Consider the following 27106-nt stretch of genomic DNA (forward strand, 5'->3'; position numbering starts at 1 on the left):
TTAGACCTTTGGGAGGCTGGCCATTCGGCCATGCCTAACCTTTGTTCTTATGTATTTTCAACGGTGGAGTTTCTACACACCATAGATTAAGGGTGTGGAGCTCTGCTGTACCTCGAGTATTAATGCAATTACTATTGTTCTTCCGTTCAACTCCGCTTGTTCTTTATCTAAGATATCACTTGTTCTTCAACCTATGAACAAGATGACTGACAACCATTCTTGTTCTACAAGCATTCAAGGCTTTAGTGAATATCTCTTGGATTTCTGATTGCATGATGCATGGTTGATCGCCTGACAACCGAGTGCTCGTCTGACAAACGAGCCAGCCATTCCATGAGATCAGAGTCTTCGTGGTATAGGCAAGAACTGATGGCGGCATTCAAGAGAATCCGGAAGGTCCAACCTTGTCTGTGGTGTTCTGAGTAGGATTCAATGACTGAATGACTGTGACGTGCTTCAAACCTGTAACCTACTGGGCGTTAGTGACAGACGCAAAAGAGTGATTCTATTCCGGTAGGGGAGGGAACCAAACCGGTGATTGGCGGCACTGTGACAGAGTGCTCTGCATTAGCTTTCACTGCGCGGATGGGAGGTAGCTGCTGACAACAGTGAGACCCTACACAAGTTTGCCATGGAAAGGAGTAAGAAGGATTGGATGAAGACTGTAGGAAAGCAGAGAGACGGAAGGGAAGGCATCTTCATACACTTGTCTGAAGCTCATACACCAATGATATACATAAGTATCTCTATCTTTACCTTTTCTGTTATTTTCGTTCATCATCATCATATACATTTGAGTCTGCCTGACTAAGATTTACAAGATGACCATAGCTTGCTTCAATACTAACAATCTCCGTGGGATCGACCCTTACTCACGTAAGGTTTTATTACTTGGACGACCCAGTACACTTGCTGGTTAGTTGTGCGAAGTTGTGTAATGCCATGGTATTAGGCGCACCAAGTTCTTGGAGCCATTACCGGGGATTATTTGAGTTGTGAAAAAGTATTGTTCACAATTTCGCGCACCAAGTTTTTGGCGCCGTTGCCGGGGATTGTTCATGTTTTGAGCAAGCTTGTGGTAACATCAGATGCCAAGATCCGGCAACAACATCAAGTTCTTGGTGTTATTGCCCGGGATTGTTTAGGCTGGACAACTGACGGTTCATCTTGTTGCTTAGATTAGGTATTTTTTTTCGAAATTCTTGAAGGTGAATTCTAGAGTTTCATGATGATTTGTTGAAATCTGGCTGGCTGAGAAGCCATGTCTAATCTGATTGGACCGAGGTTTCAACTTATCACCACAAGAGCTTGTTGATTTCGTATCAATCTTGCTCTTGGAGCAGTGATTTGCTAAGATTTGGCTGACCTTTGGTCATGTCTAGTGTTTTGGACCGAAGCTTTCCTTGGAAGCTTGGCTGGCTGTGAAGCCATGTCTAATTCCTGGACCGGAGTCTTAGACTAGCATTGCACTGATTCCTGGAATTCTCATTAAGAACTTTGATGCTTTTTTCCACTTAATTTTCGAAAAACACAAAAAAAAAATTTATAAAACCATAAAAAGACCAAAAAGATTTTATGTTTCTTGTTTGAGTCTAGAGTCTCATCTTAAGTTTAGTGTCAAATGCATGTTTTTGTTATAATTTTCGAATTCATGCATATATTCTTGTTTGATCTTTGAATTCTATTGACTTGAAGTATTTGTGTGTCTCATATGCATTCTCATATTGTTAGTGTCAGTAGTGCACAAACTGCTAAGTTTGGTGTCTTGCATGCATTGTTATTTGATTCTTGTTGCATTTTGATTAATAGAAAAATCCAAAAATATTTTAATTTGAGTCTTTTCGAGTCAATGATACAAGGAATTGAAGATTCAGAACCAACTGCAGAGGAATTATACAGAAAAAGCTGAGCATTCAAAAATGCCCAGTGAAGAAGGCAGACTGGCGTTTAAACGCCAGCCAGGGCACCTGGTTGGGCGTTTAACGCCCAAAAGGGGTGCATTTTGGGCGTTAAACGCCAGAATGTATACCATTCTGGGCGTTTAACGCCAGGATGGTGCCAGGGGGAAGATTTTGTTTTCAAAATCAATTTTTCTTAGTTTTTCAAATCAAATCTTTTTCAAATCAAATCTTTTCAATCAAATGTTTTCAAATTCAATTTCTTTCCTTTTAAAAAGATACTTACCAACAATTAATGATTTGATTGAACATCACAAGATTGTTGCCTTTTCTGTTGAGAGAGGTTTAAATGTTTCAATCATATCTTTTCTTGTTAGGCAAGTCATCAATTTTCAAAATCATATCTTTTAAAAATGTTTTCAAATCATATCTTCTCAATCACATCTTTTTAAACCCATAACTTTTTAATTAAATCTTTTTAACCACATCTTTTTCAAAATAGTTCTCAATCAAATCTTTTTAATTTCTAATTTCAAAATCTTTTTCAAAAATCACTTTATCTCTTTTCCACTTTGATTTTCGAAAATCAATTAACATTTTTCAAAATGTTTTCAAATTTTTTTAATTGAATTTTCGAAAATTCTCTTCCCTCCTTCCCACATCCTTCTATTTATGGAGTACTACTCCTTCTAAATGCACAATTCGAATTTTATCTATTAAAATTCGAATTCTCCTTCTCCTTCTTCTTACTATTTCTCTTTTCCTCTGACATTTCAAGGAATCTCTATACTGTGACATAGAGGATTCCACATTCTCTTCTTCTTTTTCTATTTCTTATGAGCAGAAGCAGAGACAAAGGCATTCTTGTTGAAGCTGATCCTGAACCTGAAAGGACCTTGAAGAGAAAGCTAAGAGAAGCCAAAGCACAACTCTCTTTAGAGGGCTTGACCGAATTCTTCAAGGGAGAAGACATGGCAGCCGAAAACAACAACAATGCCAACAATGCAAGGAAGGTGCTTGGTGACTTTACTGCACCTACTCCTGATTTCTATGGGAGAAGCATCTCAATCCCTGCCATTGGAGCAAACAACTTTGAGCTTAAGCCTCAATTAGTTTCTCTAATGCAACAGAATTGCAAGTTTCATGGACTTCCAATGGAAGATCCTCATCAGTTTTTAGCTGAGTTCTTGCAAATCTGTGACACAGTCAAGACTAATGGGGTTAACCCTGAGGTCTATAGACTGATGCTATTTCCTTTTGCTGTGAGAGACAGAGCTAGAATATGGTTGGACTCTCAACCTAAAGAAAGCCTGGACTCTTGGGAAAAGCTAGTCAATGCCTTCTTGGCAAAGTTCTTTCCTCCACAAAGATGGAGTAAGCTTAGAGTGGAAGTCCAAACCTTCAGACAGAAGGATGGAGAATCCCTCTATGAAGCTTGGGAAAGATACAAACAATTAATCAGAAGATGTCCATCTGACATGCTTTCTGAATGGAGCATCATAGGTATTTTCTATGATGGTCTCTCTGAACTATCCAAGATGTCTTTGGATAGCTCTGCAGGAGGATCTCTTCATTTGAAGAAGACGCCTGCAGAAGCTCAAGAACTGATTGAAATGGTTGCAAATAACCAATTCATGTACACTTCTGAGAGGAATCCTGTGAACAATGGGACTGGTCAGAAGAAAGGAGTTCTTGAGATTGATGCTCTGAATGCCATATTGGCTCAGAACAAAATATTGACTCAACAAGTCAATTTGATTTCTCAAAGTCTGTCTGGAATGCAAAATGCACCAAACAGTACTAAGGATGCTTCATCTGAGGAAGAAGCCTATGATCCTGAGAACCCTTCCATGGAAGAGGTGAATTACCTAGGAGAACCCTATGGTAATACCTATAATTCTTCATGGAGAAATCACCCAAACCTCTCATGGAAGAATCAAGAGAGACCTCAACAAGGTTTCAATAATAATGGTGGAAGAACAGGCTTAGCAATAGCAAGCCTTTTCCATCATCTTCTCAGCAACAGACAGAGAGTTCTAAGCAGAATAATTCTGACTTAGCAACCATGGTCTCTGATCTAATAAAGACCACTCAAAGTTTCATGAATGAAACAAGATCCTCCATTAGAAACTTGGAAGGACAAGTGGGTCAGCTGAGCAAGAAAATTACTGAACTTCCTCCAAGCACTCTCCCAAGTAACACTGAAGAAAATCCAAAAGGAGAGTGCAAAGCCATCAATATGGCCGAATTCTGGGAGGAAGAAGAGGCAGTGAACGCCACTAAGGAAGACCTCAATGGGCGTGCACTGGCCTCCAGTGAGTTCCCCAATGAGGAACCTTGGGAATCTGAGGCTCAAACTGAGACCATAGAGATTCCCTTGGACTTACTACTGCCTTTCATGAGCTCTGATGAGTATTCTTCCTCTGAAGAGGATGAGTATGTCACTGAAGAGCAAGTTGCTAAATACCTTGGAGCAATCATGGAGCTAAATGACAAGTTATTTGGAAATGAGACTTGGGAAGATGAACCTCCCTTGCTCACCAAAGAACTGGATAACTTGTCTAGGCAGAAACTGCCTCAAAAGAGGCAGGATCCTGGGAAGTTTTCTATACCTTGTACCATAGGCACCATGACCTTCAAGAAGGCCTTGTGACTTAGGGTCAAGTGTGAACCTCATGCCCCTCTCTGTAATGGAGAAATTAGGGATCTTTGAGGTGCAAGCTGCAAAAATCTCACTAGAGATGGCAGACAACTCAAGAAAACAAGCCTATGGACTTGTAGAGGATGTTCTGGTTAAGGTTGAAGACCATTACATCCCTACTGATTTCATAGTCCTAGAGACTGGGAAGTGCATGGATGAATCCATCATCCTTGGCAGACCATTCCTAGCCACAGCAAAGGCTGTGATTGATGTTGATGGAGGAGAGTTGATCATTCAAGTGAATGAAGAATCCATGGTGTTTAAGGCCCAAGGATATCCCTCTATCATCATGGAGAAGAAGCATGAAGAGCTTCTCTCAAAACAGAGCCAAGCAGAGCCCCCACAGTCAAACTCTAAGTTTGGTGTTGGGAGGCCACAACCAAACTCTAAGTTTGGTGTTGAACCCCCACATTCAAACTCTAAGTTTGGTGTTGGGAAGGTCCAACACGGTTCTGAGCATTTCTGAGGCTCCATGAGAGACCTCTGTCAAGCTAGTGACAGTAAAGAAGCGCTTGTTGGGAGGCAACCCAATGATTTATAATTAATTATTTTCTTTTGTTATTTATCTTTTTTGTAGGTTGATGATCATAAGAAGTCATAAAAATAATGAAAAAAAAGCAAAAACAGAATGAAAAACAGGAAGAAAAACAGCACACCCTGGAGGAAGATGCTGCTGGCGTTCAAACGCCAGTCAGCCTAGCAGATGGGCGTTTAACGCCCAGTCTGGCACCTTTCTGGGCGTTTAACGCCAGAAAGGGGCACCAACTGGCGTTAAACGCCAGTAAAGGTATAAAACCTGGCGTTAACGCCAGGAATGGGCACCAGCCCGGCGTTTAACGCCAGAATTGGCCCAAAACGTGGATTTTGGTGCCAATTGGTGCAGGGATGCCTTTTCCTTGACACTACAGGATCTGTGGACCCCACAGGACCTTACCATCACTCTCTCTCTTCTTCCCCCATTCACCAATCACCTCAACACCTCTTCCCCAAAAAACCCCTCACCTATCAAATCCCATCTTTCTCTTCACCACTCACATCCATCCTTCATAAAACCCCACCAACCTCACACTTCAAATTCAAACCACTTTCCCTCCCAAACCCACCCTCAAATGACCGAACTTTCATCCCCCTCTCTCCTATATAAACCCCTCTTTACACCCTTCATTTCCACACAACCTAAACACCACTTCTTCCACCTTTGGCCGAATACACCTCCATCTCCCTCTTCCTCATTTCTTCTTCTTCTACTTCCTTCTTTCTTCTTTTGCTCGAGGACGAGCAAACATTTTAAGTTTGGTGTGGTAAAAGCGTTGCTTTTTCGTTTTTCCATAACCATTATGGCATCCAAGGCCGGAGAAACCTCTAAAAAGAGGAAAGGGAAGGCAAAGGCTTCCACCTCCGAGTCATGGGAGATGGATAGGTTCCTCTCAAAGGTGCATCAAGACCACTTCTATGAAGTTGTGGCCTTGAAGAAGGTGATCCCCGAAGTCCCTTTTTCACTCAAAAAGGGTGAATATCCGGAGATCCGCCATGAGATCCGAAGAAGAGGTTGGGAAGTACTTACCAACCCCATTCAACAAGTCGGAATCTTGATGGTTCAAGAGTTCTATGCCAATGCATGGATCACCAAGAACCATGACCAAAGTGTGAACCCGAATCCAAAGAATTATCTTACTATGGTTCGGGGGAAATACTTGGATTTCAGTCCGGAGAGTGTGAGGATGGCGTTCAACTTGCCCATGATGCAAGGAGATGAGCATCCTTACACTAGAAGGGTCAACTTTGATCAAAGGTGGACCAAGTCCTCACAGTCATATGTGAAGAGGGCGCACAATGGAGGCAAGACTCAAGAGGAAAGCCGGTTCAATTAAGAAGGCATGACCTCAAGCCCGTAGCTAGAGGATGGTTAGAGTTCATACAGTGCTCAATCATTCCCACTAGCAACCGGTCCGAAGTGACCATAGACCGGGCCATCATGATCCATAGTATCATGATTAGAGAAGAAATAGAAGTTCATGAGGTTATAGCTCAAGAACTCTATAAAGTGGCGGACAAGACCTCCACTTTGGCAAGATTAGCCTTTCCTCACCTCATTTGTCACCTCTGTTATTCAGTAGGAGTTGACATAGAGGGAGACACCCCCATTGATGAGGACAAGCCCATCACTAAACAAAGGATGGAGTACACAAGAGAGCCTTCTCACCATGAGATCCCTGAGATACCTCAAGGGATGCACTTTCCTCCACACCACTATTGGGAGCAACTAAACACCTCCCTAGGAGAGTTGAGTTCCAACATGGGACAACTAAGGGTGGAGCACCAAGAACACTCCATCATCCTTCATGAGATTAGAGAAGATCAAAGAATCATGAGGGAGGAGCAACAAAGACAAGGAAGAGACATTGAGGAGCTCAAGCACTCCATAGGACCTTCAAAAGCAAGGAAGAGCCGCCATCACTAAGGTGGACCCATTCCTTGATTTCCTTGTTCTTTATCTCTCTGTTTTTCGAATTCTATGCTTTATGTTATCCATGTTTGTGTCTTATGATCATTAGTGTCTTAGTGTCTATGCCTTAAAGTTATGAATGTCCTATGAATCCATCACCTTTCTTGAATAAAAATGTGCTTAATTGAAAAAGGAAGAATTGCATGAATTTTGAATTTTATAATAGTTTAATTATGATGAAGTGGTGGCAATATTTTTGTTCTTTGAATGTATGCTTAAACAGTGCATATGTATCTTGAATTTGTGGTTCATGAATGTTGGCTCTTGAAAGAATGATGAAAAAGGAGACATGTTACTGAGGATCTGAAAAATCAATAAAATGATTCTTGAAGCAAGAAAAAGCTATTCAAAAAAAAAAAAAAAAAAAAAATTCGAAAAAAAAAAAAAAAAAAAAAAGAATAAGAGTTGTGATCCAAGGTAAATAAGAGTGTGCTTAAGAACCCTGGACACCTCTAATTGGGGACTTTAGCAAAGCTGAGTCACAATCTGAAAAGGTTCACCCAATTATGTGTCTGTGGCATGTATGTATCCGGTGGTAATACTGGAAGACAGAGTGCTTTGGGCCACAGCCAAGACTCAATAAATAGCTATGTTCAAGAATCATCATACTTCACTAGGAGAATCATTAACACTATCTGGACTCTGAGTTCCTAAAGAAGCCAACCATTCTGGATTTCAAAGGAGAGATTGAGATGCCAAAACTGTTCAGAAGCAAAAAGTTAAAAGCCCCGCTCATCTAATTAATACTGATCTTCACAGATGTTTTTGGAATTCATTGCATATTCTCTTCTTTTTATCTTATTTGATTTTCAGTTGCTTGAGGACAAGCAACAATTTAAGTTTGGTGTTGTGATGAGCGGATAATTTGTATACTTTTTGGCATTGTTTTTAGTATGTTTTTGATATCTTTTAGTTAGATTTTAGTATATTTTTATTAGTTTTTATTTAAAATTCACTTTTCTGGACTTTACTATGAGTTTGTGTGTTTTTCTGTGATTTCAGGTATTTTCTGGCTGAAATTGAGGGACTTGAGCAAAATCTGATTCAGAGACCAAAAAGGACTGCAGATGCTGTTGGATTCTGACCTCCCTGCACTCGAAGTGGATTTTCTGGAGCTACAGAAGCCCAATTGGCGCGCTCTCAACGGCGTTGGAAAGTAGACATCCAGGGCTTTCCAGCAATATATAATAGTCCATACTTTATCCAAGATTTGATGGCCCAAACCCGCGAAGCAATCCGGCCTCAGAAATTCCAGCGTTAAACGCCGGAACAGGAATAAAAGTTGGAGTTAAACGCCCAAACTGGCATGGGAGCTGGCGTTTAACTCCAGAAAAAGTCTCTACACGAATTTCCTTGATTGCTCAGCCCAAGCACACCAAGTGGGCCCGGAAGTGGATTTTTATGTCATTTACTCATCTATGTAATAGTTTTCTATAAGTAGGACCTTTTACTATTGTATGAGGGAGTCGGTGAGACGACATCTGAGTAGCTATCTTTGTTTTATGCTATCTTAGACCTTTGGGAGGCTGGCCATTCGGCCATGCCTAACCTTTGTTCTTATGTATTTTCAACGGTGGAGTTTCTACACACCATAGATTAAGGGTGTGGAGCTCTGCTGTACCTCGAGTATTAATGCAATTACTATTGTTCTTCCGTTCAACTCCGCTTGTTCTTTATCTAAGATATCACTTGTTCTTCAACCTATGAACAAGATGACTGACAACCATTCTTGTTCTACAAGCATTCAAGGCTTTAGTGAATATCTCTTGGATTTCTGATTGCATGATGCATGGTTGATCGCCTGACAACCGAGTGCTCGTCTGACAAACGAGCCAGCCATTCCATGAGATCAGAGTCTTCGTGGTATAGGCAAGAACTGATGGCGGCATTCAAGAGAATCCGGAAGGTCCAACCTTGTCTGTGGTGTTCTGAGTAGGATTCAATGACTGAATGACTGTGACGTGCTTCAAACCTGTAACCTACTGGGCGTTAGTGACAGACGCAAAAGAGTGATTCTATTCCGGTAGGGGAGGGAACCAAACCGGTGATTGGCGGCACTGTGACAGAGTGCTCTGCATTAGCTTTCACTGCGCGGATGGGAGGTAGCTGCTGACAACAGTGAGACCCTACACAAGTTTGCCATGGAAAGGAGTAAGAAGGATTGGATGAAGACTGTAGGAAAGCAGAGAGACGGAAGGGAAGGCATCTTCATACACTTGTCTGAAGCTCATACACCAATGATATACATAAGTATCTCTATCTTTACCTTTTCTGTTATTTTCGTTCATCATCATCATATACATTTGAGTCTGCCTGACTAAGATTTACAAGATGACCATAGCTTGCTTCAATACTAACAATCTCCGTGGGATCGACCCTTACTCACGTAAGGTTTTATTACTTGGACGACCCAGTACACTTGCTGGTTAGTTGTGCGAAGTTGTGTAATGCCATGGTATTAGGCGCACCAAGTTCTTGGAGCCATTACCGGGGATTATTTGAGTTGTGAAAAAGTATTGTTCACAATTTCGCGCACCAGGACCTCAGGGATCACCTTCTTCTTGGCCATAACTTCATAGAAGTGGTCTTGATGGACCTTTGAGATGAATCTCTCCATCTTTCATGACTCAGAGGTGGAGGCAGTTGCCTTCCCTTTCCTCTTTCTAGAGATTTCTCTGGCCTTAGGTGCCATAAATGGTTATGAAAAAATAAAAAGTAATGCTTTTACCATACCAAACTTAAAATATTTGCTCGTCCTTGAGCAAAAGATGAAGAAAAGATGTAGAAGAAGAAGAAAATGGAGGAGATGGAAGGTGTCTGTGTTTCGGCCAAGGGGAGGGGAAGGTGTGTATGATGTGTGAAAATGAAGGAGTGGAGAGGGGTATTTATAGGAAAAGGGAAGGAGAGTGGCCGAAAGGTTTGGGTGGGTTTGGGAGGGAAATGGTTCTGAATTTTGAAGGTGGGTGGAGGGTTTTTGGGGAAGAGTTAAGGAAGTGATTGGTGAAGGGTATTTGGGGAAGAGTGTTGTAGAAAGGTGTAAAGAGGAGAGAGAGTGAGTTGAGGTTGTTGGGGATCCTGTGGAGTCCACAGATCCTGAGGGGTCAAGGAATTCTCATCTTTGCTCCAGTTGGGCGTTCAAAATGCCTTAGAGTGCAATTCTGGTGTTTAAACGCCAGTCTGCTGCCTTGTTCTGGCATTTAAACGCCAGTTTTCCTTCCTGTTCTGGCGTCTAAACGCCAGTTTGTTGCCCTGTTATGGCATTTAAACGCCAGTCTGGTGCCCTATTCTGGCGTTTAAATGCCCAGAAAGGTGCCAGATTGGGCGTTTAAACGCCCATTTTGCTACCCTTATTGGCGTTTAAACGCTAGTAAGTCCTTCCTCCAAGGTGTGCTGCTTTCAATGCTGTTTTTGATTTTTTTTTCTTTATTTTTGTAATTGTCTTTGTGACTTCACATGATCATCAACCTAAAAGAAAACAAAATAATATAGATTAAAATAAAATTGGGTTGCCTCCCAATAAGCGCTTCTTTAATGCAATAGCTTGACAGTGAGCTCTCATGGAGTCTCACAGATGATCAGAGTATGGTTGAGATCTCTCAACACCAAACTTAGAGTTTGGTTGTGGCCTCCCAACACCAAACTTAGAATTTGAATGTGGGGGCAATGTGTAACTCTATATTGGGAAAAGCTCTTCATGCTTACTCTCCATGGTTACAGATGGAGAACCTTGAGTCTTTACTACAAGGCATTCTTCATTCACATGAAGGATCAACTCTCCTTTGTCAACATCAATCACAGCTCTTGCTGTGGCTAGGAAGGGTCTTCTAAGGATGATGGATTCATCCTCATCCCTCCTAGTGTCTAGGATTATAAAATCAGCAGGAAAGTAAAGGCCTTCAACCTTCACTAGCACGTCCTCTACTAGTCCATAAGCCTTTTTTATAGATTTATCTGCCATCTCCAATGAGAATTTGGCAGCCTGTACCTCATAGATTCCCAGTTTCTCCATTACAGAGAGTGGCATCATGTTTATTCCTGATCCCAAGTCACACAGAGCTTTTTTAAAGGTCATGGTACCTATGATACAGGGTATTAAGAATTTACCAGGATCCTGTTTCTTTTGAGGTAAATTTTGCTAAACCAATGTATTCAGTTCATTGATGAGTAAGGGAGGCTCTTCTTCCTAAGTCTCATTACCAAATAGCTTAGCATTCAACTTCATGATTGCTCTTAAATATTGGGCAACTTGCCCTTCAACAATGTCTTCATCCTCTTCAGAAGATGAATAGTTATCAGAGCTCATGAATGGTAAAAGGAGGTCCAATGGAATCTCTATGGTCTCTGTATGAGCCTCAGATTCCTTTGGTTCCTCATTAGGGTATTCCTTACTGGCCACTGGACATTCCCAGAGATTTTCCTCATTGGGATTCACATCCTTCTCTTCCTCTAAGGTTTCGGCCATGTTGATTATATCAATGGCCTTGCACTCTCCTTTGGGATTCTCTTCTGTATTGCTTGGGAGAGTGCTAGGGGGAGTTTCAGTAACCCTTTTACTCAGCTGGCCTACTTGTGCCTCCAAATTTCTAATGGAAGATCTTGTTTCAGTCATGAAACTAAGAGTGACCTTAGATAGATCAGAGACTATGTTTGCTAAGCTAGAAGGATTCTGCTCAGAATGCTCTGTCTGTTGCTGAGATGATGATGGAAAATGTTTGCTATTGCTAAACCTGTTTCTTCCACCATTGTTATTATTGAAGCCTTGCTTCTGTTGATCCTTCCATGAAAAATTTGGATGATTTTTCCATGAAGGATTATAGGTGTTGCCAAAGGCTTCACCCATGTAATTCACCTCTGCCATTGCAGGGTTCTCATGATCATAAGCTTCTTCTTCAGAAGATGCTTCTTTAGCACTGTTGGATGCATTTTGCAATCCATTCAGACTCTGAGAGATCATATTGACTTGTTGGGTCAATATTTTGTTCTGAGCCAGTATGACATTCAGAGCATCAATTTCAAGAACTCCTCTCTTTTGAGGCGTCCCATTACTCACAGGATTCCTCTCAGAGGTATACATGAACTGGTTATTTGCAACTATTTCAATAAGTTCCTGAGCTTCTACAGGCATTTTCTTTAGGTGAATGGATCTACCTACAGAGTGGTCCAGTGACATCTTGGAAAATTCAGACAGACCATCATAGAATATATCTAATGTGGTCCATTCTGAAAGCATGTCAGAAGGACACTTTTTGGTCAGTTGCTTGTATCTTTCCCAAGCTTCATAGAGGGACTCACCATCTTTTTGTTTGAAGGTTTGAACATCCACTCTAAGCTTGCTCAGCTTTCGAGGAGGAAAGAACTTGGCTAAGAAAGCCATGACCAGCTTATCCCAAGAGTCCAGGCTATCTCTAGGTTGTGAGTCCAACCATGTTCTAGCTCTGTCCCTTACAACAAAAGGGAAAAGCATAAGCTTGTAGACCTCAGGATCAACTCTATTGTCTTAACAGTATCACAGATCTGTAGGAACTCAGTTAAAAACTGATAAGGGTCTTCTGATGGAAGTTCATGAAACTTGAAGTTTTGTTGCAGTAGACAAACTAATTGAGACTTTAGCTCAAAATTGTTTGCTTCTATGGCAGGGATTGAGATGTTTCTTCCATTGAAGTTGGAAGTTGGTGTAGTAAAATCACCAAGCATCTTCCTTACATTGTTGTTTGGTTCGGCCATAATTGTTTCTTTTGCTGCTTCCTTTTCAAAAATTTCAGTGAGGTCCTCTTCAGAGTTTTGTGCTTTAGCTACTCTTAGCTTCCTCTTCAGAGTCCTTTCAGGTTCAGGATCAGCTTCAACAAGTATGCCTTTATCTATGTTCCTGCTCATATGAAAGAGAAGAAAACAAAGAAAATATAGAATCTTCTATGTCACACTCTAGAGATTCCTTGAGGTGTTAGAGGAAAACAAGAATGGAAGGATGAGGTAGGTAAGGAAGAATTCGAACACACAAAGAGAGATGGAGTTCGAATTGACAATGGAGGAGGAATGTTAGTGTTTAAATAGAAAAAGATAAGAGAGGGGGAGAATTTTCGAAAATAAATTTTTGAAAAATTGGTTGTGGTTTTGAAAAAGATAAGAAATAAAGTTGAAAAAGATAAGAAGTTATAAAAAGATTTTGAAATGAGAATTTAAAAAAAATGTGATTTGAAAAAGATATGATTTAAAAAGATATGGTTGAAAAGATAAAATTAACAAGATTTGACTTTTAAAAAGTTAATGACTTGATTAACAAGAAACTAAAAGATATGATTCTAAATTCCAAATATTGAATCTCTCTTAACAAGAAAGTAACAAACTTGAAATTTTCGAATCAAGATGTTTGAAAATATGACGAAAAGATTTGATTTTTGAAAGAGATATGTTTGAAAAGATAACAATTTGAAAAAGATATGATTGAAAATATTTGATTTGAAAAAGATTTGATTTTGAAAAAATATGAAGATTTGAAAAAGATTTGATTTGAAAACAAAATTCATCTCCTTATGTCATCCTGGCGTTAAACGCCCAGGAGCTGCATGTTTTGGGCGTTTAATGCTCAATTGCTGCATGGTTTGGGCGTTTAAACGCCCAGCCATGTACCCTGGCTGGCGTTTAAACGCCTAGCCAGGTCCCCTGGCTAGCGTTTAAATGCCAGTTTTCCTTCTTCAATGGGCGTTTTGAATGCCCAACTTTTTTCTTTGTAATTCCTTTGCTTTATGTTCTTGGATCTTCATTTTGCTAAATCCTTTATTCAAGAAGATATGTTTTCAATTTTGAAAAACAACAAGATGAGTCAAAACATATAATTCTTGGATCAAAACACAAGATATATGCAAGAATATTATGAACGTCAAGATGAACACCAAAAACAACCTTGAAGATCAAAATGAACATCAAGAACTCAGTTTTCTTAATGAAAGAAAACATGGAGGACACCAAACTTAGAACTTTCTCATGTTTGGGCCATATGAATGCAAGAATGTATATGTAGAACATCATGCAGTGCAAATCAATAAATCATAGAGATCAAACAAGGCAATTCATCAAGAACGACTTGAAGATCATCAAGAACACAATGCATGTGTTTCGAAAATTGCAAGACAATTAAAATCATGCAATTGACACCAAACTTAAAACTTGGCCCTAGATTCAAATAAGAACCATGAAATATTTTTGAGTTTTTATGATTTTATGAATTTTTTTGGTTTTTTTTCGAAAATATCTTTTTGGAAAAACGAAAACAAATAAAAAACTTTTGAAAACTTTTTGAAAAGAAAATAAAAATTACCTAATCTGAGCAACAAGATGAACCGTCAGTTGTCTAAACTCGAACAATCCCCAGCAACGGTGCCAAAAACTTGGTGCACGAAATTGTGATCTCAATGGCGCCAACAACTTGGTACACACAATTGTAATATCACTCTTTTTCACAACTTCGCACAACTAACCAGCAAATGCACTGGGTCGTCCAAGTAATAAACCTTACATGAGTAAGGGTCGATCCCAAAGAGATTGTCGGATTGAAGCAAGCTATGGTCACCTTGTAAATCTCAGTCAGGCGAATTCAAATGGTTATGAGGTTTTAATATTTAAAAGATAAATGAAACGTAAAATAAAGATAGAGATACTTATGTAATTCCTTGGTGGAAATTTCAGATAAGCGTATAGAGATGCGTTGTTCCTTCTGAATCTCTGCTTTCCTACTGCCTTCATCTAATCCTTCTGACTCCTTTCTATGGCAAGCTGTATGTAGGGGGATCACCGTTGTCAATGGCTACCGTCCATCCTCTCAGTGAAAATGGTCCAGCTACGAGTTACGTAGGGCTAATCATCTGTCGGTTCTCGATCGTATAGGAATAAGATTTACTATCCTTTTGCGTATGTCACCACACCCTATAGTCGCGAGTTTGAAGCTCGTCACAATCATCCCATCCCAGATCCTACTCGGAATACCACAGACAAGGTTTAGACTTTTCGAATCTCAAGAATGCTGCCAATTGATTCTAGCATATACCACGAAGACTCTGATCGCAAGGAATTGAAGGCTCTGTTGTCAGGAGAGGCAATCAAATGCATGGACCAAGAATCTAAGAAATACACATTCAAGCTTGTTTTCATGTAGAATGGAAGTAGTTGTCAATCACGGGTTCATGAGTGAGAATGGTGATGAGTGTCACATAATCATCACATTCATCATGTTCTTGTGTGTGAATGAATATCTTAAAATAAGAATAAGCATGAATTGAATAGAAGAACAATAGTACTTTGCATTAATACTCGAGGAACAGCAGAGCTCCACACCTTAATCTATGGTGTGTATAAACTCCACTGTTGAAAATACATAAGAACAAGGTCCAGTCATGGCCGAATGGCCAGCCTCCCCAAATGGCATATGAATTCAAAAATAGGGAAAAACACCTCTAGTACAATAGTAAAAAGTTCTATTTATACCAAACTAGTTACTAGGGTTACAAAAATGAGTAAATGATGCAGAAATCCACTTCTGGGCCCACTTGGTGTGTGCTTGGGCTGAGCATTGAAGCTTTCACGTGTAGAGGTCTTCCTTGGAGTTAAACACCAGTTTGTAACTTGTTTCTGGTGCTTGACTCTGCTTTGCAACTTGTTTCTGGCGTTTAACGCCAGAATAGGGCAGAAAGTTGGCGTTAAACACCTGTTTTCATCGTCTAAACGCGAGCAAAGTATAGACTATCATATATTTCTGGAAAGCCCTGAATGTCTACTTTCCAACGCAATTGAGAGCGCACCATTTGGACGTTTATAGCTCCAAAAAATCCATTTTGAGTGCAGGGAGGTCAGAATCCAACAGCATCAGCAGTCCTTTGTCAGCCTCTGAATCAGATTTTTGCTCAGGTCCCTCAATTTCAGCCAGAAAATACCTGAAATCATAGAAAAATACACAAACTCATAGTAAAGTCCATAAATGTGAATTTTGCTTAAAATCTAATAAAAATATACTAAAAAGTAACTAAATAATACTAAAAACTATATAAAAATAATGCCAAAAAGCGTATAAATTATCCGCTCATCAGTTGGGCATAGTGACAGTGTGCAAAAGGATCAATGGATCTTATCCCGACATGATCAAGAACCGACAGCTGATTAGCCATGTGGAAAACCGTAGCGGATATGTTTTCACTAAGAGGACAGATAGTAGCCATTGACAACTGTGATCCACCAACATACAGCTTGCCATGGAAGGGAGTACGCATGATTGGATAAGGACAATAGGAAAGCAGAGGCTCAGAGGGAACAAAGCATCTCCATACGCTTATCTAAAATTCCCACCAATGAATTGCATAAGTATCTCTATCCTATTTTATGTTTTAATTCTCTTTTAATTATCAAAACTTCATAACCATTTGAATCCGCCTGTCTGAGACTTACAAGATGACCATAGCTTGCTTCATGCCAACAATCTCCATGGGATCGACCCTTACTCATGTAAGGTATTACTTGGACGACCCAGTGCACTTGCTGGTCAGCTGCGCAGAGTTGTGAGAAAAGCGTGAACTAACGATTTTGTGTACCAAGTTTTTGGCGCCGTTGCCAGGGATTGTTCGAGTTTGGACAACTGATGGGTCATATTGTTGCTTAGATTAGGTATTTTTCTTTTTTACTTTTTTCTTCAGAATTTTTAAGAATGAATTCTAGAGTTTCAGATGATGCTTTTATCATCACAGGAGCCTTTTTGATTCCCATCAATTTGGCTGTTGTATGTAATGCTCTGCTAAAGCTTGGCTAGCCATGTCTAATCTTTTTAGACTGAAGCTTTAGACTAATATTGCATGATTCCTGGAATTCTTATTAAAAATTTTGAGTTTCTTATTTTTTTTTTCAAAATAATTTTCGAAAAAAATTACAAAAAATTTATAAAATCATAAAATCAAAATTATTTTGTGTTTCTTGTTTGAGTCTAGTGTCAAATTTTAAGTTTGGTGTCAATTGCATGTTTTTATTTTTCTAGTATTTTTTGAAAAACTCATGCATTGTGTTCTTCTTGATCTTCAAGTTGTTCTTGATGATTGTCTTTGTTTGATCTTGTGATTTTCTTATTTTGTGTCTTTCCTTTTTTTATATGCGTTTTCGAATTTTTTGAGTCAAAAGTTTAAAAACTTCTAAGTTTGGTGTCTTGCATGTGTTTCTTTTCTTAAAAATTTTTCAAAAATAAGTTCTTGATGTTCATCATGATCTTCAAAGTGTTCTTGGTGTTCATCTTGACATTCAAAGTGTTCTTGCATGCATTATGTGTTTGATCTTAAATTTTCATGTCTTCAGTCATTTTGTTGTTTTTCTCTCTCATTAAAAATTCAAAAATAAAAAATATCTTTCCCTTATTTCTCTCATAAATTTTGAAATTTTGGATTGACTCAATCAAAAATTTTTTAAAATTTAGTTGTTTCTTATGAGTCAAGTCAAATTTTCAATTTAAAAATCCTATATTTTCAAAACTTTTTCAAAAATAAAATCTTTTTCATTTTTATTTCATGTTTTTCGAAAATTTTAAATTTGATTTTCAAAATATTTTTCTTATTTTTATTTCATATTTTCAAAAACCTTGCTAACAATTAAGGATTTTATCCAAAAAATTTCAAGTTTGTTACTTTCTTGTTAAGAAAGGTTCAATCTTTAAATTCTAGAATCATATCTTTTAGTTTCTTGTTAGTCAAGTCATCAACTTCAATTTTCAAAATCAAATCTTTTTAAATTTCTTTCTCAAATATTTTTTCAAAATAGATTTCAATCATATCTTTTTCAAAATTCAATTTCAAAATCTTTTCTAACTTCCTATCTTTTCAAAATTGATTTTCAAATCGTTTTCAACTAATGACTATTTCTTATCTTTTTCAAAACCACCTAACCACTTTTCAGCTTCCAATTTTCGAAAATTACTAACCACTTTTTCAAAAATCTTTTTAATTAACTAATTGTTTTAAATTCTAATTTTATTTTATTTCTTTATTTATTTAATTTTCGAATTTCTCTTCTCTCTCATCTCTTTCTATTTATTTATTTATTTACTAACACTTATCTCCTTCTTAAAATTCGAACCCTCTCTCCCTCTTTGTGTTCGAACTCTCTTTATTTTCTCCCTACCTCATTCTTCTCTTCTTCTCTTTTTCTACTCACATAAAGGAATCTCTATACTGTGACATAAATGATTCCTCTTCTTTTCTGTTCTCTTCTTTTTCACATGAGCAGGAACAAGGATAAAGATATTCTTGTTGAAGCCGATCCTGAACCTGAAAGGACTCTGAAGAGGAAGATAAGAGAAGCTAAAGCACAACTCTCTGGAGAGGACCTGACATAAATTTTTGAAAAAGAAGAAGACATGGCAGCCAAAAATAATAACAACAATGCAAGAAAGATGCTTGGTGATTATACTGCACCTACTTCCAACTTCTATGGAAGAAGCATCTCAATTTCTGCCATTGGAGCAAACAACTTTGAGCTTAAGCCTCAATTAGTTTCTCTAATGCAGTAGAAATGCAAGTTTCATAGACTTCCATCTGAAGATCCTCATCAGTTCTTATATGAATTCTTGCAGATCTATGATACTGTTAAGACCAATGGAGTTGATCCCAAGGTCTACAGACTTATGCTTTTCCCCTTTGCTGTGAGAGACAGAGCTAGGACATGGTTGGACTCACAACCTAGAAAAAGCTTGAACTCTTGGGACAAGCTGGTCAATGCTTTCTTGACCAAATTCTTTCCACCTCAAAAGATGAGTAAGCTCAGAGTGGATGTCCAAACCTTCAGACAGAAGGAAGGTGAATCCCTCTATGAAGCTTGAGAAAGATACAAGCAATTAACCAAAAGGTGTCCTTCTAATATCTTTCCAGAATGGAGCATCATATGTATATTCTATGATGGTCGGTCTGAGTTATCTAAGATGTCATTGGACCACTCTGCTGGTGGATCCTTTCATCTAAAAATGCCAGTAGAAGCCCAGGAACTCATTGAAATGGTTGCAAATAACCAGTTCATGTACACTTATGAGAGAAATCCTGTGAATAATGGGGTGACTCAGAAGAAAGGAGTTCTTGAGATTGACACTTTGAATGCCATATTATCTCAGAACAAAATATTGACTCAGCAAGTCAGTATGATTTCTCAGAATCTGACTGGATTGCAAGCTGCATCCGGCAGTGTTAAAGAAGCCTCCTCTGAAGGAGAAGCTTATGACCCTGAAAATCCTGCAATGGAAGAGGTGAATTACATGGGAGAATCCTATGAAAACACCTATAATCCTTCATGGAGGAATCACCCAAATTTCTCATGGAAGGATCAATAGAAGCCTCAACAAGGCTTCAATAACAATAATTGTGGGAGAAATAGGTTTGGCAATAGCAAACCTTTTCCATCATCTTCTCAGCAACAGACAGAGAATTCTGAGCAGAACCTCTCTGGCTTAGCAAACATAGTCTCTGATCTATCTAAGACCACCCTCAGTTTCATGACTGAGGCACGGTCCTCCATAAGAAATTTGGAGGCACAAGTGGGTCAGCTGAGTAAAAGAGTTATTGAAGCTCCTCCTAGCACTCTCCCAAGCAATACAGAAGAGAATCCAAAAAGAGAGTGCAAAGCCATTAATACAACTAAAATGGCCGAACCTATAGAAGAGGAGGAGGACATGATTCACAGTAAGAAAGACCTCATGGGATGTCCACTGGACTACAAGGAGTCCCCTATTGAGGAACCACAGGAATCTGAGGCTCATCTAGAGACCATAGAGATTCCACTGAACTTACTATTACCATTCATGAGTTCTGATCAGTATTCTTCCTCTGAAGGTGAATGAGGACTACCTTGTGTTTAAGGCTCAAGGATCTTCTTCTGTAAACATGGAGAAGAAGCATGAAAAGCTTCTCTCAGTACAGAGTCAAACAAAGCCCCCACACTCAAACTTGAAGTTTGGTATTGGGAGGCCACAATCATGCTCTGAACATCTGTAAAGCTCTGTAAGAGCTTCCTGTCAAGCTATTGACATTAAAGAAGCGCTCATTGGGAGGCAACCCAATTTTATTTATATATATGAATTACTCTTTTATTTTGTTTTTCATTATTATTTTATGTTTTCTTTAGGATTATGATCATGTGGAGTCACAAAAACACCTGCAAAAATTGAAGAAAAATAAAAAACAAGCATAAAAAATGGCACACCATGGAAAACGAGATTACTGGCGTTTAAACGCCAGTAAGGATACCAAAATGGGCGTTTAACACCCAGCCTGGCACCATTCTGGGTGTTTAAACGCCAATAAAGGTATAAAAATGGGTGTTTAAACGCCAGTAAGGATACCAAAATAGGCGTTTAACGCCCAGCCTGGCACCATTCTGGGCGTTTAAACGCCAGTAAAGGTATAAAAATGGGCGTTTAAACGCCCAGTCTGGCACCTTTTTGGGCGTTTAAACGCCAGAAAAGGGCAGTAGATTGGCATTTAAACGCTAGAAAAGAGCAGTAAACTGGCGTTGAAATGCCAGAAAAGAGCATCAGCCCGGCGTTTAAACGCCAGAAAGGCACACAGAGGGGCGTTTAATGCCAGCTGGTGCACGAAATTGTGATCACTACAACTTCGCACAACTAACCAGCAAGTGCACTGGGTCGTCCAAGTAATACCTTACGTGAGTAAGGGTCGATCCCACGGAGATTGTTGGTATGAAGCAAGCTATGGTCACCTTGTAAATCTCAGTCAGGCAGACTCAAATGGGTATAGTCATAAACGAATAAAGCATAAAGATAAAGATAGAGATACTTATGTATATCATTGGTGAGAGCTTCAGATAAGCGAATGAAGATGCCTTCCCTTCCGTCTCTCTGCTTTCCTACTGTCTTCATCCAATCCTTCTTACTCCTTTCCATGGCAAGCTCATGTAGGGTTTCACCGTTGTCAGTGGCTACCTCCCATCCTCTCAGTGAAAATGTTCCCATGCTCTGTCACAACATATGGCTAATCAGCTGTCGGTTCTCGGTCAGGCCGGAATAAAATCCATTGATTCTTTTGCGTCTGTCACTAACGCCCCGCCTGCTAGGAGTTTGAAGCACGTCACAGTCATTCAATCATTGAATCCTACTCAGAATACCACAGACAAGGTTAGACCTTCCGGATTCTCTTGAATGCCGCCATCAGTTCTCGCCTATACCACGAGGACTCTGATCTCACGGAATGGCTGGCTCGTTTGTCAGGCGAGCACTCGGTTGTCAGGCGATCAACCATGCATCGTGTATCAGGAATCCAAGAGATAAACACTAGAGCCTTGATTGCTTGTAGAACAGAAGTGGTTGTCAGTCACCTTGTTCATGAGTGAGAATGATGATGAGTGTCACGGATCATCACATTCATCAAGTTGAAGAACAAGTGATATCTTGGACAAAGAACAAGCGGAATTGAATAGAAGAACAATAGTAATTGCATTAATACTCGAGGTACAGCAGAGCTCCACACCTTAATCTATGGTGTGTAGAAACTCCACCGTTGAAAATACATAAGAACAAGAGTGATCATTGGTTTCGGCCCCAGAGAGGGAACCAGAAGAACCAAGATGATAATACAATAGCAAAAGGTCCTATATATAGAAAACTAGTAGCCTAGGGTGTACAGAGATGAGTAAATGACATAAAAATCCACTTCCGGGCCCACTTGGTGTGTGCTTGGGCTGAGCAATGAAGCATTTTCGTGTAGAGACTCTTCTTTGGAGTTAAACGCCAGCTTTTATGCCAGTTTGGGCGTTTAACTCCCAATTAGGTGCCAGTTCCGGCGTTTAACGCTGGAATTTCTTGAGGTGACTTTGAACGCCGGTTTGGGCCATCAAATCTTGGGAAAAGTATGGACTATCATATATTGCTGGAAAGCCCAGGATGTCTACTTTCCAACGCCGTTGAGAGCGCGCCAATTGGGCTTCTGTAGCTCCAGAAAATCCACTTCGAGTGCAGGGAGGTCAGAATCCAACAGCATCTGCAGTCCTTTTGAGTCTCTGGATCAGATTTTTGCTCAGATCCCTCAATTTCAGCCAGAAAATACCTGAAATCACAGAAAAACACACAAAATCATAGTAAAGTCCAGAAAAGTGAATTTTAACTAAAAACTAATAAAAATATAATAAAAACTAACTAAAAGATACTAAAAACATACTAAAAACAATGCCAAAAAGCGTACAAATTATCCGCTCATCACAACACCAAACTTAAATTGTTGCTTGTCCCAAGCAACTGAAAATCAAATAAGATAAAAAGAAGAGAATATACTATAGACTCCAAATTATCAATGAAACTTAGCTCCAAATTAGATGAGCGGGACTAGTAGCTTTTTGCCTCCAAACAGTTTTGGCATCTCACTTTATCCTTTGAAATTCAGAATGATTGGCTTCTTTAGGAACTCAGAATCCAGATAGTGTTATTGATTCTCCTAGTTAAGTATGATGATTCTTGAACACAGCTACTTTATGAGTCTTGGCCGTGGCCCAAAGCACTCTGTCTTCCAGTATTACCACCGGATACATACATGCCACAGACACATAATTGGGTGAACCTTTTCAGATTGTGATTCAGCTTTGCTAGAGTCCCCAATTAGAGGTGTCCAGGGTTCTTAAGCACACTCTTTTTGCCTTGGATCACAACTTTATTTCTTTCTTTTTCTTTCTTTTTCTCTTTCTCTTTTTTTTTTTTCGTTCTCTCTTTTTTTTCTTTTTTTTTGTATTCACTGCTTTTTCTTGCTTCAAGAATCATTTTTATGATTTTTCAGATCCTCAGTAACATGTCTCCTTTTTCATCATTCTTTCAAGAGCCAATAATTTTAACATTCATGAACAACAAATTCAAAAGACATATGCACTGTTCAGGCATACATTCAGAAAACAAAAAGTATTGTCACCACATCAAACTAATTAAGCTAGTTTTAAAGATGAATTTAAAATCCTGTACTTCTTGTTCTTTTGTGATAAAAACAGTTTTCTTTTAAGAAAGGTGATAGATTCATAGGACATTCATAACTTTAAGGCATAGACACTAAGACACTAATGATCATAAGACACAAACATAGATAAACATAAGCACTAAAATTCGAAAAACAGAAAATTAAAGAACAAGGAGATTAAAGAACGGGTCCACCTTAGTGATGGCGGCTTGTTCTTCCTTTTGAAGGTCTTATGGAGTGCTTGAGCTCCTCAATGTCTCTTCCTTGTCTTTGTTGCTCCTCTCTCATGATTCTTTGATCTTCTCTAATTTCATGGAGGAGGATGGAATGTTCTTGGTGCTCCACCCTTAGTTGTCCCATGTTGGAACTCAATTCTCCTAGGGAGGTGTTAATTTGCTCCCAGTAGTCTTGTGGAGGAAAGTGCATCCCTTGAGGTATCTCAGGGATTTTGTGATGAGAGGGGTCTCTTGTTTGCTCCATCCTTTTCTTAGTGATGGGCTTGAGGTCATGCCTTCTCAGTTGAACCGGCTTCCCTTCTTGAATCTCTCTTCCATTGAGCGCCCTCTTCACAAATGTCTGTGAAGACTTGGTCCAACCTTTGATCAAAGTTGACCCTTTTTGAGTTTGAAAGGGACCTCATGGATCACCTTCTTCAAGGCCACAACTTCATAGAAGTGGTCTTGATGCACCCTTGAGATGAATCTCTCCATCTCCCATGACTCGGAGGTGGAAGCTTTTGCCTTCCCTTTCCTCTTTCTAGAGGTTTCTCCGGCCTTGGATGCCATAAATGGTTATGGAAAAACAAAAAGCAACGCTTTTACCACACCAAACTTAAAAGGTTTGCTCGTCCTCGAGCAAAAGAAGAAAGAAGAGAGTAGAAGAAGAAGAAATGGAGGAGATGGAGGTGGCTTATGGTTCGGCCAAAAAGGGGGGAAGAAGTGGTTTGAAGTGATTGGTGAATGGGTGAAGAAGAAGAGAGAGGGTGGTGGGGTAGGTGGGGATCCTGTGGGGTCCACAGATCCTGAGGTGTCAAGGAAAAGTCATCCCTGCACCAAGTGGCATTCAAAATCACGTTTTGAGCCATTTCTGGCGTTAAACGCCGGGCTGGTGCCCATTCCTGGCGTTTAACGCCAGGTTCTTGCCCTTTTCTGGCGTTTAACGCCAGTCTGGTGCCCCTTTCTGGCGTTAAACGCCCAGAATAGTGCCAGACTAGGCGTTAAACGCCCAATTGCTAGCCTCACTGGCGTTTAAACGCCAGTGGGTTCTTCCTCCAGGGTGTGCTATTTTTCTTCCTGTTTTTGCTTTTTCAATTGATTTTGTGACTTCTTATGATCATCAACCTACAAAAAAAAAACATAAAATAACAAAGGAAAATAGATAAAATATAATCATTGGGTTGCCTCCCAACAAGCGCTTCTTTAATGTCAGTAGCTTGACAGAGGGCTCTCATGGAGCCTCACAGATGCTCAGAGCAATGTTGGAATCTCCCAACACCAAACTTAGAGTTTGAATGTGGGGGTTCAACACCAAACTTAGAGTTTGGTTGTGGCCTCCCAACACCAGACTTAGAGTTTGACTGTGGGGGCTCTGTTTGACTCTGATTTGAGAGAAGCTCTTCATGCTTCCTCTCCATGGTGACAGAGGGATATCCTTGAGCCTTAAACACAAAGGATTCTTCATTCACTTGAATGATCAGTTCACCTCTATCAACATCAATTACAGCCTTTGCTGTGGCTAGGAAAGGTCTGCCAAGGATGATGGATTCATCCATGCACTTCCCAGTCTCTAGGACTATGAAATCAGTAGGGATGTAATGGTCTTCAATCTTCACCAAGACATCCTCTACAAGTCCATAAGCTTGTTTTCTTGAGTTGTCTGCCATCTCTAATGAGATTCTTGCAGCTTGTACCTCAAAGATCCCTAGCTTCTCCATTACAGAGAGAGGCATGAGGTTTACACTTGACCCTAAGTCACACAGAGCCTTCTTGAAGGTCATGGTGTCTATGGTACAAGGTATTGAAAACTTCCCAGGATCTTGTTTCTTTTGAGGTAATTTTTGCCTAGACAAGTTATCCAGTTCTTTGGTGAGCAAAGGAGGTTCATTCTCCCAAGCCTCATTTCCAAATAACTTGTCATTTAGCTTCATGATTGCTCCAAGGTATTTAGCAACTTGCTCTTCAGTGACATACTCATCCTCTTCAGAGGAGGAATACTCATCAGAGCTCATGAAAGGCAGAAGTAAGTCCAATGGAATCTCTATGGTCTCATTTTGAGCCTCAGATTCCCATGGTTCCTCATTAGGGAACTCTGTGGAGGTCAGTGCACGCCCATTGAGGCCTTCCTCAGTGGCGTTCACTGCCTCTCCTTCCTCTCCAAATTCGGCCATGGTTATGGCTTTGCACTCTCCTTTTGGATTTTCTTCTGTATTGCTTGGGAGAGTACTAGGAGGGAGTTCAGTAACTTTCTTGCTCAGCTGTCCCACTTGTGCTTCCAAATTCCTAATGGAAGACCTTGTTTCAGTCATGAAACTTTGAATGGTTTTGATTAGATCAGAGACCATGGTTGCTAAGTCAGAGGGGTTCTGCTTAGAATTCTCTGTCTGTTGCTGAGAAGATGATGGAAAAGGCTTGCCATTGCTAAACCTGTTTCTTCCACCATTATTGTTATTGAAACCTTGTTGAGGTCTCTCTTGATTCTTCCATGAGAAATTTGGGTGATTTCTCCATGAAGAATTATAGGTGTTTCCATAGGGTTCTCCTAGGTAATTCACCTCTTCCATTGAAGGGTTCTCAGGATCATAAGCTTCTTCTTCAGATGAAGCATCCTTAGTATTGCTTGGTGCATTTTGCATTCCAGACAGACTTTGAGAAATCAAATTGACTTGTTGAGTCAATATCTTGTTCTGAGCCAGTATGGCATTCAGAGCATCAATCTCAAGAACTCATTTCTTCTGACTTGTCCCATTGTTCACAGGATTCCTTTCAGAAGTGTACATGAATTGGTTATTTGCAACCATTTCAATGAGCTCTTGAGCTTCTGTAGGCGTCTTCTTCAGATGAAGAGATCCTCCAGCAGAGCTATCCAAAGACATCTTGGACAGTTCAGAGAGACCATCATAGAAAATACCTATGATGCTCCATTCAGAAAGCATGTCAGATGGACATTTTCTGATTAATTGTTTGTATCTTTCCCAAGCTTCATAGAGGGATTCTCCATCCTTCTGTCTGAAGGTTTGGACTTCCACTCTAAGCTTACTCAATTTTTGAGGTGGAAAGAATTTTGCCAAGAAGGCATTGACTAGCTTTTCCCATGAGTCCAGGCTTTCTTTAGGTTGTGAGTCCAACCATGTTCTAGCTCTGTCTCTTACAGCAAAAGGGAATAGCATAAGTCTGTAGACCTCAGGGTCAACCCCATTAGTCTTGACAGTGTCACAAATTTGCAAGAATTCAGCTAAGAACTGATGAGGATCTTCCAATGGAAGTCCATGGAACTTGCAATTCTGTTGCATTAAAGAAACTAATTGAGGCTTAAGCTCAAAGTTGTTTGCTCCAATGGCAGGGATAGAGATGCTTCTCCCATAGAAGTTGGGAGTAGGTGCAGTAAAGTCACCCAGCACCTTCCTTGCATTGTTGGCATTGTTGTTGTTTTCGGCTGCCATGGGTTCTTCTTCTTTGAAGAATTCGGTCAGGTCCTCAACAGAGAGTTGTGCCTTAGCTTCTCTTAGCTTTCGCTTCAAGGTCCTTTCAGGTTCAGGGTCAGCTTCAACAAGAATGCCTTTGTCTTTGTTCCTGCTCATATGAAAGAGAAGAGAACAAGAAAATATGGAATCCTCTATGTCACAGTATAGAGATTCCTTGAGGTGTCAGAGGAAAAAAAATAGAAGGCAGAAGTAGAAAATTCAAACTTATCAAAGAAGATGGAGTTCGAATTTTGCATTAAGGAGTAGTGTTAGTCCATAAATAGAAGGATGTGAGAAGAAGGGAAGTAATTTTCGAAAATTAAGTAAAAGATTTTGAAAACATTTTTGAAAAACACTAATTGA

General features: G+C 39.7%; 4 non-coding genes across 4 annotated transcripts; 2 read left to right on the plus strand and 2 right to left on the minus strand.

The window, feature by feature from the left end:
• Positions 1 to 3274: 3274 nt before the first annotated feature.
• On the minus strand, positions 3275 to 3378 carry LOC130952844 (small nucleolar RNA R71). The gene has a single exon (XR_009075019.1). It is a non-coding gene; the product is annotated as a small nucleolar RNA R71 (small nucleolar RNA).
• Positions 3379 to 12329: 8951 nt separating this feature from the next.
• Positions 12330 to 12437, plus strand: LOC130952590 (small nucleolar RNA R71). The gene has a single exon (XR_009074769.1). It is a non-coding gene; the product is annotated as a small nucleolar RNA R71 (small nucleolar RNA).
• Positions 12438 to 18881: 6444 nt separating this feature from the next.
• Positions 18882 to 18988, minus strand: LOC130953665 (small nucleolar RNA R71). Its single transcript, XR_009075826.1, has one exon. It is a non-coding gene; the product is annotated as a small nucleolar RNA R71 (small nucleolar RNA).
• A 7225-nt stretch (positions 18989 to 26213) lies between these two features.
• On the plus strand, positions 26214 to 26317 carry LOC130952209 (small nucleolar RNA R71). The gene has a single exon (XR_009074390.1). It is a non-coding gene; the product is annotated as a small nucleolar RNA R71 (small nucleolar RNA).
• Positions 26318 to 27106: the final 789 nt, after the last annotated feature.

This window comes from Arachis stenosperma, chromosome 9 (genome assembly GCF_014773155.1).
Source record: "Arachis stenosperma cultivar V10309 chromosome 9, arast.V10309.gnm1.PFL2, whole genome shotgun sequence".
In the NCBI taxonomy this organism is placed as follows: domain Eukaryota; kingdom Viridiplantae; phylum Streptophyta; class Magnoliopsida; order Fabales; family Fabaceae; genus Arachis; species Arachis stenosperma.